The sequence below is a fragment of the Xenopus laevis genome, chromosome 5S (genome assembly GCF_017654675.1).
Source record: "Xenopus laevis strain J_2021 chromosome 5S, Xenopus_laevis_v10.1, whole genome shotgun sequence".
Taxonomy (NCBI): Eukaryota; Metazoa; Chordata; class Amphibia; order Anura; family Pipidae; genus Xenopus; species Xenopus laevis.
Genome location: NC_054380.1, coordinates 101,790,644 through 101,807,477, shown reverse-complemented (window position 1 = coordinate 101,807,477; position 16,834 = coordinate 101,790,644). Strand labels below are relative to the sequence as shown.

Genomic DNA, 16,834 nt, shown 5'->3' with positions numbered 1-16,834 from the left:
CCCTCCCCTGTGCTGCCCCCCCTCCCTCCTCCCCCCTGGCCTACCTGTCCCCCTGGGCAAATGCCCCTAACTTTTTACTCACCCCTCTGCGCAGGTCCTGTCCACGGAGTTTGCAGTCGCCATCTTCTCCCACGCGCGTCTTCTTCCTGCTCTGATCGGCGTTTTCTGGCGCATGCGCAGTAGGAACAGGTACCGGTACGGCTCTACTGCGCATGCGCCGAATGTCACAAAGTTTTCCGATTTCACTTCGTGACATTCGGCGCATGCGCAGTAGAGCCGTACCGGTACCTGTTCCTACTGCGCATGCGCCAGAAAACGCCGATCAGAGCAGGAAGAAGACGCGCGTGGGAGAAGATGGCGACTGCGAACTCCGTGGACAGGACCTGCGCAGAGGGGTGAGTAAAAAGTTAGGGGCATTTGCCCAGGGGGACAGGTAGGCCAGGGGGGAGGAGGGAGGGGGGGCAGCACAGGGGAGGGGGGAGGGGTTTAGCGCCCTGGGGTTTCCTTCTCCTTTAACCCCGACCCCAAAAACACACTCACAGCTTTACACGCCACGCTGGCGGGCTCTCTCAAAGCAATTAGAAATACGCCTTACAGGAAAGCCAAAGACACCCCTGAACTGCCACCCACACTAAGCTGCCCACAAAGAGCCTGGATGCTTGCCACTAAAGTTCTTTCAAAAGCTGCAAGCCTTCCATCCCCCTATACCCCACTATGGAGAAACTCCAATCTGCAACACCTACTTCATCTACCAGACTTTAAGTACTGGCCAAAATTAGGGGTCAGACACCTATCAGATCTCTTAGTTAACAGCACCTTCCCGACCCTTACCCAGCTAGCGACTAAACTGAACCACCCAAACATAGCTTGGCACCGATATTTCCAACTCAGACATGCATTTGCGGCCCAATTTGGTAGCCTGGCAATCTGTACAAACACCCAACCACATGAAGACAGGCTTTGGGACCCGAATCCACAAAAGCTTGTCTCTGGGCTGTACAAGATACTAATATCCACCATCCATAGTCCATTTAACAAAGCAAAAAACAAGTGGAATGACCTTATCCCTGCTCTAGATGATGATATGTAGGAAGATGCAATAGGGGAACTATACAGCTTTCTAATCTCTACAAAAGATAGGATGGTGCAATTCCGTATCATACATTGTACATATATTACTCCAATTAGGCTCAAAGCCATGGGCAAAAGTCCCAATGGAAACTGTCCCAAATGCCAGCACCCGGACGCTGACTTCTTTCATTTGCTTTGTTCATGTCCCCTGGTACAAAGATTCTGACTAATGAAATTCTGCTCCCTGGAGCACTAACACCAAAGGTGTGCCTACTGGGACTGGTGGACGAATTGGCACCTCTAAATAAAACGCGGTATTTACTAAAAACCCTTCTATTTTATGCCAAAAAGCAAATTGCCATGACATGGATAAGCCCACAACCCCCTACAGTAAAGCAATGGGTAAAACTGATCAATACCAGGCTCCTGATGATAAAACTAACATACATAGCCAGACAGTGCCCAGAAAAAATGTGGGAAAATCTGGGAACCCTGGTTAGAGCTCTGTCCCGAAGTAGACCCAGAGTCTCAATAAATGCGTGTATATGAGAGAACATATATGTAATATAACTATTATTTTTTCAGCAAATTGAGTCCTATATAAGCACGCTCAAATCCTGTGAGAATAGGAAGTAACATGTAATATTCATATTAACCTATTACGTGGCAGACTTTAAGCTCCGATTGTGTACCTTAATCTGATATGTTGTGGTCCTGCGTGACCAACTGCACTTTTCATCATCAATGCCTACATTTTCTGTTATTAAGTATGTTGTTTGTTTCAAAACACAAAATAAAAACCTTTTATTAAAAAAAAAAACTGGCTTAATATATAAACAATGCAAAATAAAAAAATGTTTCTGTTTATGTAGTTAGTTAGACAAAAATATAATGTATAAAGGCTGGAGTAACTGGATGTCTAACATAATAGCCAGAACACTACTTCCTGCTTTTCAGCTCTCTAACTCTGACTCAGTCAGCAACTTTAAGGGGGGGGGGCACATGGGACATAACTGTTCAGTGAGTTTGCAATTGATCCTCAGCATTCAGCTCAGATTCAAAAGCAACAATTATGACCCATGTGGCCCTCCTTCAAGTCACTCATTGGTTACTGCCTGGTAACCAATCAGTGGAAACCAAAGAATCTAAAAAGCAGGAAATAGTGTTCTGGCTATTATGTTAGACATCCAGTCACTCCAAACTTTATGCATTACATTTTTAGCTAACTATATCAGGAACATTTTTTATTTTGCATGGGCTAACTATTTAGCCAGTTATTATTTTCATACTGAACAATTCATTTAAAGGGGTGGTTCACTATTCTGTTAACTTTAATCTTGTTATAGAATGACTAATTCTAAGAATATTTTGCTTTTGCCTTTGTTTTTTCCTTTTTTATAGTTTTTAAAATATTTGCCTTCTTCTAACTCCCAGCTTTCAAATAGGGACACTGACCATCTAAAAAAATGTTCTGTAAGGCTACACATTTATAGTTAATGCTACTTTTTATTACTTATCTTTTTGTTCAGGCTCTATCCTATTCATATTCCAGTCTCTTATTCAAATCAGTGCATGGTTACTAGGGTAATTTGAATCCTAGCAACCAGATTGCTTAAACTGCAAACTAGAGAGTTGGTAAATAAAAATACAACTAAAATACAAAAAATGATAGCCAACTTCAAATTGTTTTAGAATGTCACTCTCTATATCATACTAAATATACATTTTAAAGGTGAAAAACATTAAACAATTATTACTTCACCTCTGGAACATTGCATTATATATATGCTTTGATAATTGTATCATATGTGGGTTCAGTATTTTATAATATTACACTATATAACAATCTGGGTTTTATGTGTGGCCAGTTATTTTATTATGCCTGATATCCTCGCTGCTATTATTGGTGAGTAAAGCATCTCCCTCTGTGTCTGGTCAATTTCTAATAGTTTGGCTTTTTGTAACATAAGATTGATAAAGTCTTCAGATGGTTCCTCAGTGGAGTATATTTTCCTAAAGTACTCTTCAAATGCTGTCAATCAATTTTGGGTTGTTACATGGTGGGATGATAACTGGTTGGTGTTGGGCAGTGAGAGATTTTTACTCTGAAATTAGGTACAGTAGAAAACCCACTTTCAAGGGACCAGGAAAAAATATGTGAATGTAAAATCAGTGAAATGAGCTAAATAAATGTATCATTTAAGTATATGAAGGTTATAAGTACAGGCCTCTTTTACTCTGAAATACAATATTTACTTTGTTATTGACTAGGGTTAAGCATTGCAGCATTAATACTTATTTAAAGATATGGAAACCATGGGTGAAATTATATAAAAATCAGTACTAATAAGATATTAAAAACTATCATATACTCTAAGATAATTGTCTTCTTAATGCTTAAAGGTGAAGTAATGGTGAGGAATGATATTAGAGAGTAGGACAGAATTTGAAAAGATAATTAATCTAATGCACTAATGCACTATACCGTACAGTACACATACTAACAGTACACATTCTAAAATATATTGAAGCTGGATTGCATTTTGACAACTCCTAGTATACCCCACTGATATTGCACTTGTAATAAATCAAGTTATAATCATGTTTAAAGTGTGTGTAATAATATGTCCAGTGAGGCAAGCTGGAATCCAGTAACACTTTACATCAGGGCTTTCCAACCTGCAGACTGGAAACACTAATGACAGTTACAAGATTATCAGATGCAGCTTTAAATCAGCTTTTTAAGTGTTGAACTAGGGACATATATTAGGGGAAATGGCTTTGCATTTGTACAAAATCATATTTTAAGTATGTATAGTACATTTTTCACAAGGCAAGCTGGAATGAATAACTAGGAAACCAGCCAAAACGTTGCTCGTCCCAAAATCAAGTTTGGGGAGGGGGTTTCCATAAGTTTCTGAGTGAGGCCAAGTAAAAATGTCCTGATTTGGGCTATTCAGAGCATATTTGTTGGCTACCATGTATTTTTTTGTCTGATTTACACAATATTAAATAGTGACTTGTATATATCAGGTCATCCAATTTGTTTGGCAGAGATGTGCAAATAAGACTGGCTGCTCCCCTTTGTTTGGCTTTATATAGTGCTGATAGGAATTCACGTATCCATGCTGCTTTAAGTACACTGGTATCTCCTAATTTCCAGAGGGTCTTTAAAAATAATATTCTATTGGGTTCTAGTTTCTTGAGATTTGTTAATATCTTTTTCTTTTGATTGGTGAGGTCAACCAACCTACATTCCAAACTATCTGTCTCATATGTTGTTAGAACATGTGTAGCGTGTTGGTTGTGATGTTACCTGTATTCATCTAACTGTTCTGTCATGAAGTCTTAGCTGTGCATTATTAGATATGCTCTGGCTCCATCCACCCGTAATGTTCTAGCCTCTTCGACCTTCCAAAACTTTTGTGGGCCAGGCTTGTGTACTAGAGACAGTAGAATTAAGAGAGAGAGATTGACATTATAACTTAAATAACAATCATCTAATTACATATTTACAATACCAATATTTGCTCCTGTTTTTCAGTATCTTAAAATTTCAGGACAGCTCATTCCTGTTCTGTTGGGTAGTGAGAGTTTTCTACTCTGAAATTAGCTACAGCAGAACCCCTATTTTTCGGAGGGACCAGAAAAACTTTAGCTATAATTGGGGAAAATAAAAATTTGGGGAAAGCAACATATTCCTTAAAGGGGTTGTTCACCTTTACATGCACTGATTTGAATAAGAGACTTAAATATGAATAGCAGAGCACCTGAATAGAAGGTTGAGCAATCAAAAATAGCAATAAGAATAAATATATAGCTTTAGAGAGCATTTTTGGAGAGGACACTGACCTCCATTTGAAAGCTGAAAAGAGTCAGAAGAAGGCAAATAATTGAAAACTATAAAAAGATAATAACAACCAATTTAAAAGTTGCTTAAAATTGGCCGTTCTATAACATACTAAAATTTGACTTAGATAAACCACCCCTTCAAGTACTCAAAAGATTTAAGCACAGAAGTCTGTTTTACTTTAACTTATTCTATTTACCACAAAAAAAATAATTAACATCCAGGAAAATATAAAACCAGGGAAATGTTACTTTGTTAATAACAAGGGTTAAGCATTGCAGCATAATGTTACACTATGGGGGGCATGTGCAAGGCCTCTCTGGCAGTCACATACACAAGCTACAGCAATAAGTGACTTGTGTATGGACTAATTAGAATTGACTATTCACAGGCACAACCAAGGCATGCAAACTGGTTAGCATTTTAAACCTCTTTTTTCACTAATAATAACAATCATAGAGAACAAACGGCCATTTTTATGTGAAATCTGGAAAACGTATATAAAATCAGAGAAAATCTCTCACTGAAATGCATTATAAATTGGTGGAACAAAAAAACAAAGAACAATGTAAAATATCTGAAATATGAAATCAGGGTACTAAAAATTGAAGTTTCACTGTAGCTGTGTGGCTTTAAAGGTACTCTGTCAAAGTCCTTTTGTTTCTTTCTTTATAAGTATTTATTTTTAATTTTCTTAAACTTGGGGGGTACAGAAGAGAAGGGGGGTTCAGGTACAATTAGTGCTCAATAATTGACACGACATTCAACATTTCTTACAGTCAAGTTGCAATTCACACGACACCAGTACATTAAAGGTGGGGTTGGTTTTATCTAGTGATGCCCTAGTATACCTTGGCGTTTGCTGAGTTGGCCTCAGTCCACTCATCCCAGATTTTCCCATATTTGTTCGGGCACCTTCTAGCTAGGTATGTAATTTGTATGAGTGGGAGATTTTTGTTTATTAAGGCTAACCAAAACCAGAGGGAAGGTGGCTTTGGGTCCATGCATTTCATAAGCAATGCTGTCCTGGTGTGGAACAGTAGAGATCGCCATAGGTCTCTCTTCGCATTTAGCAGGACAATCTCATCTATCACCCCCAGTACACAGACTTGTGGAGACATAATTTTGGGGAAGGTAGTTTTATCCTGGATGTGGGACATAACTCTATCCCAGTATTTACTGATTTGAGGGCAGTTCCACATCATATGAATATAACCAGCCGCCTGCTGTTGATACTTTGGGCAATATGCTTTATTTATCTCACCCATTTGGCTTAGGCGCAGTGGTGTGAATCCGATGTAATAGCTTTAACTGGATAAGCCTATCGCTATTAGCAATGAGGTACTGGTACGCTTTGTCTTTTCTTTCCTCCCATTCTTCTGTTAAAGTGGGGATATCTGCATGCCAAGCCTCATATGCTTTGGCAAATGGTGAGGGAATTGCAGAGAGTAATTTCCCATATAGGTTGGTAACCATTTTCTTTTTTTGGTTTGGCGATTTAAGGGCCTCTAAAAAGGGGGGTGTTACCAGTTCCACTCTGGTTGATGTGAATTGTGCTATGAAGACATGCCTAAATTGTTGGTACAATAGTTGGTTAATTTGGACTCCGGGATGAGACTGTAATAATTGTCCTCTGTTGAGCAACTGCCGATCCAGCGCTGCATCGCCCAAAGTCCTGATCCCGGCCCTTGGCCACCTCATATATGTTAGGAGTTGTTGGAAATGGGGAAGGTGAGAGTTGCCCCAAATAGGTAAATCAATTTTGAAGTAACGGGTTTTTAAGGCGCGTGATCCGCAGAACCACCGTCCAAACCCTGTGTGGGGTGGTAAGAATCGGTTGTCTCACTTGCAGGTCCGCTCCTCTTCAGAAACGGCGACCATTCATCTAGCGGCACTGGATTGCTCCTCCCTGGCTATGGACAGCTTGTGAAGCAAGGGACAGAATTTTTTTTAATCAGTGCGCACCAGCGCTGCTTCAAAAACAGGTTTAGAATAATGGCGATATCTGGTGCCGGCTGATTTCTACTTGACTTTGCAGGAAGACACGCAAGTGCCCCCAGCCAGGCAGCTGCTACGATGGCACCCCGGAATGAGTGGAAGCTGCTGCTGTGGTGCACAAGAAACACCAAACGCCCGATCCGCCGTCACTCGCCTCCTCTCAATGCCATTCTCTCCCTTGCTGTCCATAGCCAGGGAGGAGCAATCCAGTGCCGCAAGATGGATGGTCGCCGTGTCGCCTTTTCTGAAGAGGAGCGGAAGTGGAGTTTTGGTAAGTTATTTCTTAAAAAAGACTTTGCAATTTTAAAGTTTTATTTGCCTTGGTGTTTTTTTTTTGATGTTTACTAACGATTTTTTTTAAAAAAATTTTTTATGTTACTGGTCCTTTAAGTAGTTCATACACAACATTCACTCCATCATCCACATTGATTCTGACTCCTTTATAAAAAACACACGCTACAACTGACCCTTCTGTGTATGAATATGATAGGATCATTAGATTGTAAGCTCCCCCCATGGGGAAAAGAGTCATGTGAATATATAAACTTTCTGGAAACCAATGCATAAAGTTGTGCGTGTGAGCCATAGAAATAACGTATAACTGACTTTACTGTAAGTGAACGTGATAGGAAGATTAAATTGTAAGCTCCGTTGGGGCAGAAACTGGTTTAAATGACATCTAATTTGTGTAATGAAATGTGTAAATATGATGATGCCATAGAAATAAAAAGAGGAAGCCAGAAGTTATACTATCTACTACTATTCCATCCAACAGAGCCAGATGCACTTTAATATGGAGAAGACGACATGGGAAAAATGAAAGAAGGTACATCTGAAAAAGGGAAGGTAGGATTTTTTAAATGAATTAAATACCTTGTAAAGATACAAATCCTCACACTCACAAGCCAGAAGCTAAGCTCTTCGCTACTGTCCGTCTGTTAGTGCACGCTCGACTGTAATGTGGGGAAGAAGGCATACTCATTACGGAAGACAGACAGTAGTGCCTGTTCACTCGGAGCATGAAAGGATGAGGGGTATCACTGCTCTATTGAGGGGTAAAGCCAGGCTTTATCAATCAGGGTGTCCCTCCAACATGCAATGAGTTAAACACCTTAGCATTCTGTGCTTCTTCACTAGTATGCAATTCAGTAGTTCAAACACCAGATTCACTAAATCATGCACCTTGGTTCCAATCACTCCTTTATACAACCCACACACTACAACTGACCCTTCTGTGTATGAATGTGATAGGATCTTTAGATTGTAAGCTCCCCTGTGGAGGCAGGGACTGATGTGAATGATGTAAACTCTCTGGAAACCACTGCATGAAGTGTGTTGTGTGAGCCATATGATTGACAAATAACTGACCTTACTATGAATGAACGTTAGTAGAATCCTTAGATTGTAAGCTCTCCTATGGGGCAGGGACCGATGTGAATGATGTATAATCTGTAAAATGCACTGCATAAAATGTGACGGCGCGAATAGAAATAAGAAGAGGAAGCCAGATGACATGGAACAAATGACGATGGCACATTTGAAGAACAGAAGGTAGGACTTTTTTAATGATTATATATCTTGTAAGGTAAAAACCCTTCCACACTCACAAGCCAGAAGCTAAGCTCTTCGCTACTGTCCCGTCTGTTAGTGCACGCTCGACTGTAATGTGGGAAGAAGGCATACCTCATTACGGAAGACAGACAGTAGTGCCTGTTCACTCGGAGCATGAAGGATGAGGGGTATCACTGCTCTATTGAGGGGTAAAGCCAGGCTTTATCAATCAGGGTGTCCCTCCCAACATGCAATGAGTTAAACACCTTAGCATTCTGTGCTTCTTCACTAGTATGCAATTCAGTAGTTCAAACACCAGATTCACTAAATCATGCACCTTGGTTCCAATCACTCCTTTATACAACCCACACACTACAACTGACCCTTCTGTGTATGAATGTGATAGGATCTTTAGATTGTAAGCTCCCCCTGTGGAGGCAGGGACTGATGTGAATGATGTAAACTCTCTGGAAACCACTGCATGAAGTGTGTGTGTGAGCCATATGATTGAGAAATAACTGACCTTACTATGAATGAACGTTAGAGAATCCTTAGATTGTAAGCTCTCCTAGTGGGCAGGGACCGATGTGAATGATGTATAATCTGTAAAATGCACTGCATAAAATGTGACGGCGCGATAGAAATAAGAAGAGGAAGCCAGATGACATGGAACAAATGACGATGGCACATTTGAAGAACAGAAGGTAGGACTTTTTTAATGATTATATATCTTGTAAGGTAAAAACCCTTCCACACTCACAAGCCAGAAGCTAAGCTCTTCGCTACTGTCCCGTCTGTTAGTGCACGCTCGACTGTAATGTGGGGAAGAAGGCATACCTCATTACGGAAGACAGACAGTAGTGCCTGTTCACTCGGAGCATGAAGGATGAGGGGTATCACTGCTCTATTGAGGGGTAAAGCCAGGCTTTATCAATCAGGGTGTCCCTCCCAACATGCAATGAGTTAAACACCTTAGCATTCTGTGCTTCTTCACTAGTATGCAATTCAGTAGTTCAAACACCAGATTCACTAAATCATGCACCTTGGTTCCAATCACTCCTTTATACAACCCACACACTACAACTGACCCTTCTGTGTATGAATGTGATAGGATCTTTAGATTGTAAGCTCCCCCTGTGGAGGCAGGGACTGATGTGAATGATGTAAACTCTCTGGAAACCACTGCATGAAGTGTGTGTGTGTGAGCTTTATGATTGACAAATAACTGACCTTACTATGAATGAATGTAATAGAATCCTTAGATTGTAAGCTCTCCTCTTGGGGCAGGGACTGATGTGAATGATGTATAATCTGTAAAATGCACTGCATAAAATGTGACGGCGCTATAGAAATAAGAAGAGGAAGCCAGATGACATGGAACAAATGACGATGGCACATTTGAAGAACAGAAGGTAGGACTTTTTTAATGATTATATATCTTGTAAGGTAAAAACCCTTCCACACTCACAAGCCAGAAGCTAAGCTCTTCGCTACTGTCCCGTCTGTTAGTGCACGCTCGACTGTAATGTGGGGAAGAAGGCATACCTCATTACGGAAGACAGACAGTAGTGCCTGTTCACTCGGAGCATGAAGGATGAGGGGTATCACTGCTCTATTGAGGGGTAAAGCCAGGCTTTATCAATCAGGGTGTCCCTCCCAACATGCAATGAGTTAAACACCTTAGCATTCTGTGCTTCTTCACTAGTATGCAATTCAGTAGTTCAAACACCAGATTCACTAAATCATGCACCTTGGTTCCAATCACTCCTTTATACAACCCACACACTACAACTGACCCTTCTGTGTATGAATGTGATAGGATCTTTAGATTGTAAGCTCCCCCTGTGGAGGCAGGGACTGATGTGAATGATGTAAACTCTCTGGAAACCACTGCATGAAGTGTGTTGTGTGAGCCTTATGATTGACAAATAACTGACCTTACTATGAATGAATGTTATAGAATCCTTAGATTGTAAGCTCTCCTAGTGGGGCAGGGACCGATGTGAATGATGTATAATCTGTAAAATGCACTGCATAAAATGTGACGGCGCTATAGAAATAAGAAGAGGAAGCCAGATGACATGGAACAAATGACGATGGCACATTTGAAGAACAGAAGGTAGGACTTTTTTAATGATTATATATCTTGTAAGGTAAAAACCCTTCCACACTCACAAGCCAGAAGCTAAGCTCTTCGCTACTGTCCCGTCTGTTAGTGCACGCTCGACTGTAATGTGGGGAAGAAGGCATACCTCATTACGGAAGACAGACAGTAGTGCCTGTTCACTCGGAGCATGAAGGATGAGGGTATCACTGCTCTATTGAGGGGTAAAGCCAGGCTTTATCAATCAGGGTGTCCCTCCCAACATGCAATGAGTTAAACACCTTAGCATTCTGTGCTTCTTCACTAGTATGCAATTCAGTAGTTCAAACACCAGATTCACTAAATCATGCACCTTGGTTCCAATCACTCCTTTATACAACCCACACACTACAACTGACCCTTCTGTGTATGAATGTGATAGGATCTTTAGATTGTAAGCTCCCCCTGTGGAGGCAGGGACTGATGTGAATGATGTAAACTCTCTGGAAACCACTGCATGAAGTGTGTTTGTGTGAGCTTTATGATTGACAAATAACTGACCTTACTATGAATGAATGTAATAGAATCCTTAGATTGTAAGCTCTCCTCTTGGGGCAGGGACTGATGTGAATGATGTATAATCTGTAAAATGCACTGCATAAAATGTGACGGCGCTATAGAAATAAGAAGAGGAAGCCAGATGACATGGAACAAATGACGATGGCACATTTGAAGAACAGAAGGTAGGACTTTTTTAATGATTATATATCTTGTAAGGTAAAAACCCTTCCACACTCACAAGCCAGAAGCTAAGCTCTTCGCTACTGTCCCGTCTGTTAGTGCACGCTCGACTGTAATGTGGGGAAGAAGGCATACCTCATTACGGAAGACAGACAGTAGTGCCTGTTCACTCGGAGCATGAAGGATGAGGGGTATCACTGCTCTATTGAGGGGTAAAGCCAGGCTTTATCAATCAGGGTGTCCCTCCCAACATGCAATGAGTTAAACACCTTAGCATTCTGTGCTTCTTCACTAGTATGCAATTCAGTAGTTCAAACACCAGATTCACTAAATCATGCACCTTGGTTCCAATCACTCCTTTATACAACCCACACACTACAACTGACCCTTCTGTGTATGAATGTGATAGGATCTTTAGATTGTAAGCTCCCCCTGTGGAGGCAGGGACTGATGTGAATGATGTAAACTCTCTGGAAACCACTGCATGAAGTGTGTTGTGTGAGCCATATGATTGACAAATAACTGACCTTACTATGAATGAATGTAATAGAATCCTTAGATTGTAAGCTCTCCTCTTGGGGCAGGGACTGATGTGAATGATGTATAATCTGTAAAATGCACTGCATAAAATGTGACGGCGCTATAGAAATAAGAAGAGGAAGCCAGATGACATGGAACAAATGACGATGGCACATTTGAAGAACAGAAGGTAGGACTTTTTTAATGATTATATATCTTGTAAGGTAAAACCCCTTCCACACTCACAAGCCAGAAGCTAAGCTCTTCGCTACTGTCCCGTCTGTTAGTGCACGCTCGACTGTAATGTGGGGAAGAAGGCATACCTCATTACGGAAGACAGACAGTAGTGCCTGTTCACTCGGAGCATGAAGGATGAGGGGTATCACTGCTCTATTGAGGGGTAAAGCCAGGCTTTATCAATCAGGGTGTCCCTCCCAACATGCAATGAGTTAAACACCTTAGCATTCTGTGCTTCTTCACTAGTATGCAATTCAGTAGTTCAAACACCAGATTCACTAAATCATGCACCTTGGTTCCAATCACTCCTTTATACAACCCACACACTACAACTGACCCTTCTGTGTATGAATGTGATAGGATCTTTAGATTGTAAGCTCCCCCTGTGGAGGCAGGGACTGATGTGAATGATGTAAACTCTCTGGAAACCACTGCATGAAGTGTGTGTGTGTGAGCCTTATGATTGACAAATAACTGACCTTACTATGAATGAATGTAATAGAATCCTTAGATTGTAAGCTCTCCTCTTGGGGCAGGGACTGATGTGAATGATGTATAATCTGTAAAATGCACTGCATAAAATGTGACGGCGCTATAGAAATAAGAAGAGGAAGCCAGATGACATGGAACAAATGACGATGGCACATTTGAAGAACAGAAGGTAGGACTTTTTTAATGATTATATATCTTGTAAGGTAAAAACCCTTCCACACTCACAAGCCAGAAGCTAAGCTCTTCGCTACTGTCCCGTCTGTTAGTGCACGCTCGACTGTAATGTGGGGAAGAAGGCATACCTCATTACGGAAGACAGACAGTAGTGCCTGTTCACTCGGAGCATGAAGGATGAGGGGTATCACTGCTCTATTGAGGGGTAAAGCCAGGCTTTATCAATCAGGGTGTCCCTCCCAACATGCAATGAGTTAAACACCTTAGCATTCTGTGCTTCTTCACTAGTATGCAATTCAGTAGTTCAAACACCAGATTCACTAAATCATGCACCTTGGTTCCAATCACTCCTTTATACAACCCACACACTACAACTGACCCTTCTGTGTATGAATGTGATAGGATCTTTAGATTGTAAGCTCCCCCTGTGGAGGCAGGGACTGATGTGAATGATGTAAACTCTCTGGAAACCACTGCATGAAGTGTGTGTGTGTGTGAGCCATATGATTGACAAATAACTGACCTTACTATGAATGAATGTAATAGAATCCTTAGATTGTAAGCTCTCCTAGTGGGGCAGGGACCGATGTGAATGATGTATAATCTGTAAAATGCACTGCATAAAATGTGACGGCGCAATAGAAATAAGAAGAGGAAGCCAAATGACATGGAACAAATGACGATGGCACATTTGAAGAACAGAAGGTAGGACTTTTTTAATGATTATATATCTTGTAAGGTAAAACCCCTTCCACACTCACAAGCCAGAAGCTAAGCTCTTCGCTACTGTCCCGTCTGTTAGTGCACGCTCGACTGTAATGTGGGGAAGAAGGCATACCTCATTACGGAAGACAGACAGTAGTGCCTGTTCACTCGGAGCATGAAGGATGAGGGGTATCACTGCTCTATTGAGGGGTAAAGCCAGGCTTTATCAATCAGGGTGTCCCTCCCAACATGCAATGAGTTAAACACCTTAGCATTCTGTGCTTCTTCACTAGTATGCAATTCAGTAGTTCAAACACCAGATTCACTAAATCATGCACCTTGGTTCCAATCACTCCTTTATACAACCCACACACTACAACTGACCCTTCTGTGTATGAATGTGATAGGATCTTTAGATTGTAAGCTCCCCCTGTGGAGGCAGGGACTGATGTGAATGATGTAAACTCTCTGGAAACCACTGCATGAAGTGTGTTTGTGTGAGCTTTATGATTGACAAATAACTGACCTTACTATGAATGAATGTAATAGAATCCTTAGATTGTAAGCTCTCCTCTTGGGGCAGGGACTGATGTGAATGATGTATAATCTGTAAAATGCACTGCATAAAATGTGACGGCGCGATAGAAATAAGAAGAGGAAGCCAAATGACATGGAACAAATGACGATGGCACATTTGAAGAACAGAAGGTAGGACTTTTTTAATGATTATATATCTTGTAAGGTAAAACCCCTTCCACACTCACAAGCCAGAAGCTAAGCTCTTCGCTACTGTCCCGTCTGTTAGTGCACGCTCGACTGTAATGTGGGGAAGAAGGCATACCTCATTACGGAAGACAGACAGTAGTGCCTGTTCACTCGGAGCATGAAGGATGAGGGGTATCACTGCTCTATTGAGGGGTAAAGCCAGGCTTTATCAATCAGGGTGTCCCTCCCAACATGCAATGAGTTAAACACCTTAGCATTCTGTGCTTCTTCACTAGTATGCAATTCAGTAGTTCAAACACCAGATTCACTAAATCATGCACCTTGGTTCCAATCACTCCTTTATACAACCCACACACTACAACTGACCCTTCTGTGTATGAATGTGATAGGATCTTTAGATTGTAAGCTCCCCCTGTGGAGGCAGGGACTGATGTGAATGATGTAAACTCTCTGGAAACCACTGCATGAAGTGTGTGTGTGTGAGCCATATGATTGACAAATAACTGACCTTACTATGAATGAACGTAAGAGAATCCTTAGATTGTAAGCTCTCCTAGTGGGGCAGGGACCGATGTGAATGATGTATAATCTGTAAAATGCACTGCATAAAATGTGACGGCGCTATAGAAATAAGAAGAGGAAGCCAGATGACATGGAACAAATGACGATGGCACATTTGAAGAACAGAAGGTAGGACTTTTTAATGATTATATATCTTGTAAGGTAAAACCCTTCCACACTCACAAGCCAGAAGCTAAGCTCTTCGCTACTGTCCCGTCTGTTAGTGCACGCTCGACTGTAATGTGGGGAAGAAGGCATACCTCATTACGGAAGACAGACAGTAGTGCCTGTTCACTCGGAGCATGAAGGATGAGGGTATCACTGCTCTATTGAGGGGTAAAGCCAGGCTTTATCAATCAGGGTGTCCCTCCCAACATGCAATGAGTTAAACACCTTAGCATTCTGTGCTTCTTCACTAGTATGCAATTCAGTAGTTCAAACACCAGATTCACTAAATCATGCACCTTGGTTCCAATCACTCCTTTATACAACCCACACACTACAACTGACCCTTCTGTGTATGAATGTGATAGGATCTTTAGATTGTAAGCTCCCCCTGTGGAGGCAGGGACTGATGTGAATGATGTAAACTCTCTGGAAACCACTGCATGAAGTGTGTTTGTGTGAGCTTTATGATTGACAAATAACTGACCTTACTATGAATGAATGTAATAGAATCCTTAGATTGTAAGCTCTCCTCTTGGGGCAGGGACTGATGTGAATGATGTATAATCTGTAAAATGCACTGCATAAAATGTGACGGCGCTATAGAAATAAGAAGAGGAAGCCAGATGACATGGAACAAATGACGATGGCACATTTGAAGAACAGAAGGTAGGACTTTTTTAATGATTATATATCTTGTAAGGTAAAAACCCTTCCACACTCACAAGCCAGAAGCTAAGCTCTTCGCTACTGTCCCGTCTGTTAGTGCACGCTCGACTGTAATGTGGGGAAGAAGGCATACCTCATTACGGAAGACAGACAGTAGTGCCTGTTCACTCGGAGCATGAAGGATGAGGGGTATCACTGCTCTATTGAGGGGTAAAGCCAGGCTTTATCAATCAGGGTGTCCCTCCCAACATGCAATGAGTTAAACACCTTAGCATTCTGTGCTTCTTCACTAGTATGCAATTCAGTAGTTCAAACACCAGATTCACTAAATCATGCACCTTGGTTCCAATCACTCCTTTATACAACCCACACACTACAACTGACCCTTCTGTGTATGAATGTGATAGGATCTTTAGATTGTAAGCTCCCCCTGTGGAGGCAGGGACTGATGTGAATGATGTAAACTCTCTGGAAACCACTGCATGAAGTGTGTGTGTGAGCCATATGATTGAGAAATAACTGACCTTACTATGAATGAACGTTAGAGAATCCTTAGATTGTAAGCTCTCCTAGTGGGGCAGGGACCGATGTGAATGATGTATAATCTGTAAAATGCACTGCATAAAATGTGACGGCGCGATAGAAATAAGAAGAGGAAGCCAAATGACATGGAACAAATGACGATGGCACATTTGAAGAACAGAAGGTAGGACTTTTTTAATGATTATATATCTTGTAAGGTAAAACCCCTTCCACACTCACAAGCCAGAAGCTAAGCTCTTCGCTACTGTCCCGTCTGTTAGTGCACGCTCGACTGTAATGTGGGGAAGAAGGCATACCTCATTACGGAAGACAGACAGTAGTGCCTGTTCACTCGGAGCATGAAGGATGAGGGGTATCACTGCTCTATTGAGGGGTAAAGCCAGGCTTTATCAATCAGGGTGTCCCTCCCAACATGCAATGAGTTAAACACCTTAGCATTCTGTGCTTCTTCACTAGTATGCAATTCAGTAGTTCAAACACCAGATTCACTAAATCATGCACCTTGGTTCCAATCACTCCTTTATACAACCCACACACTACAACTGACCCTTCTGTGTATGAATGTGATAGGATCTTTAGATTGTAAGCTCCCCCTGTGGAGGCAGGGACTGATGTGAATGATGTAAACTCTCTGGAAACCACTGCATGAAGTGTGTTGTGTGAGCCATTATGATTGACAAATAACTGACCTTACTATGAATGAATGTAATAGAATCCTTAGATTGTAAGCTCTCCTAGTGGGGCAGGGA

The 16,834-nt window shown here is 41.4% G+C and overlaps 1 long non-coding RNA gene across 1 annotated transcript in view; it reads right to left on the bottom strand.

Moving 5' to 3' along the window:
• The window catches only part of LOC121394301, a 34,616-nt gene that overhangs the window by 13,044 nt on the left and 4,738 nt on the right, over positions 1–16,834 (bottom strand). Inside the window, exon 2 of the long non-coding RNA XR_005961631.1 lies at positions 4,388–4,514. This is a non-coding gene — a long non-coding RNA (uncharacterized LOC121394301). The remainder of the gene's footprint in view (positions 1–4,387; positions 4,515–16,834) is intronic.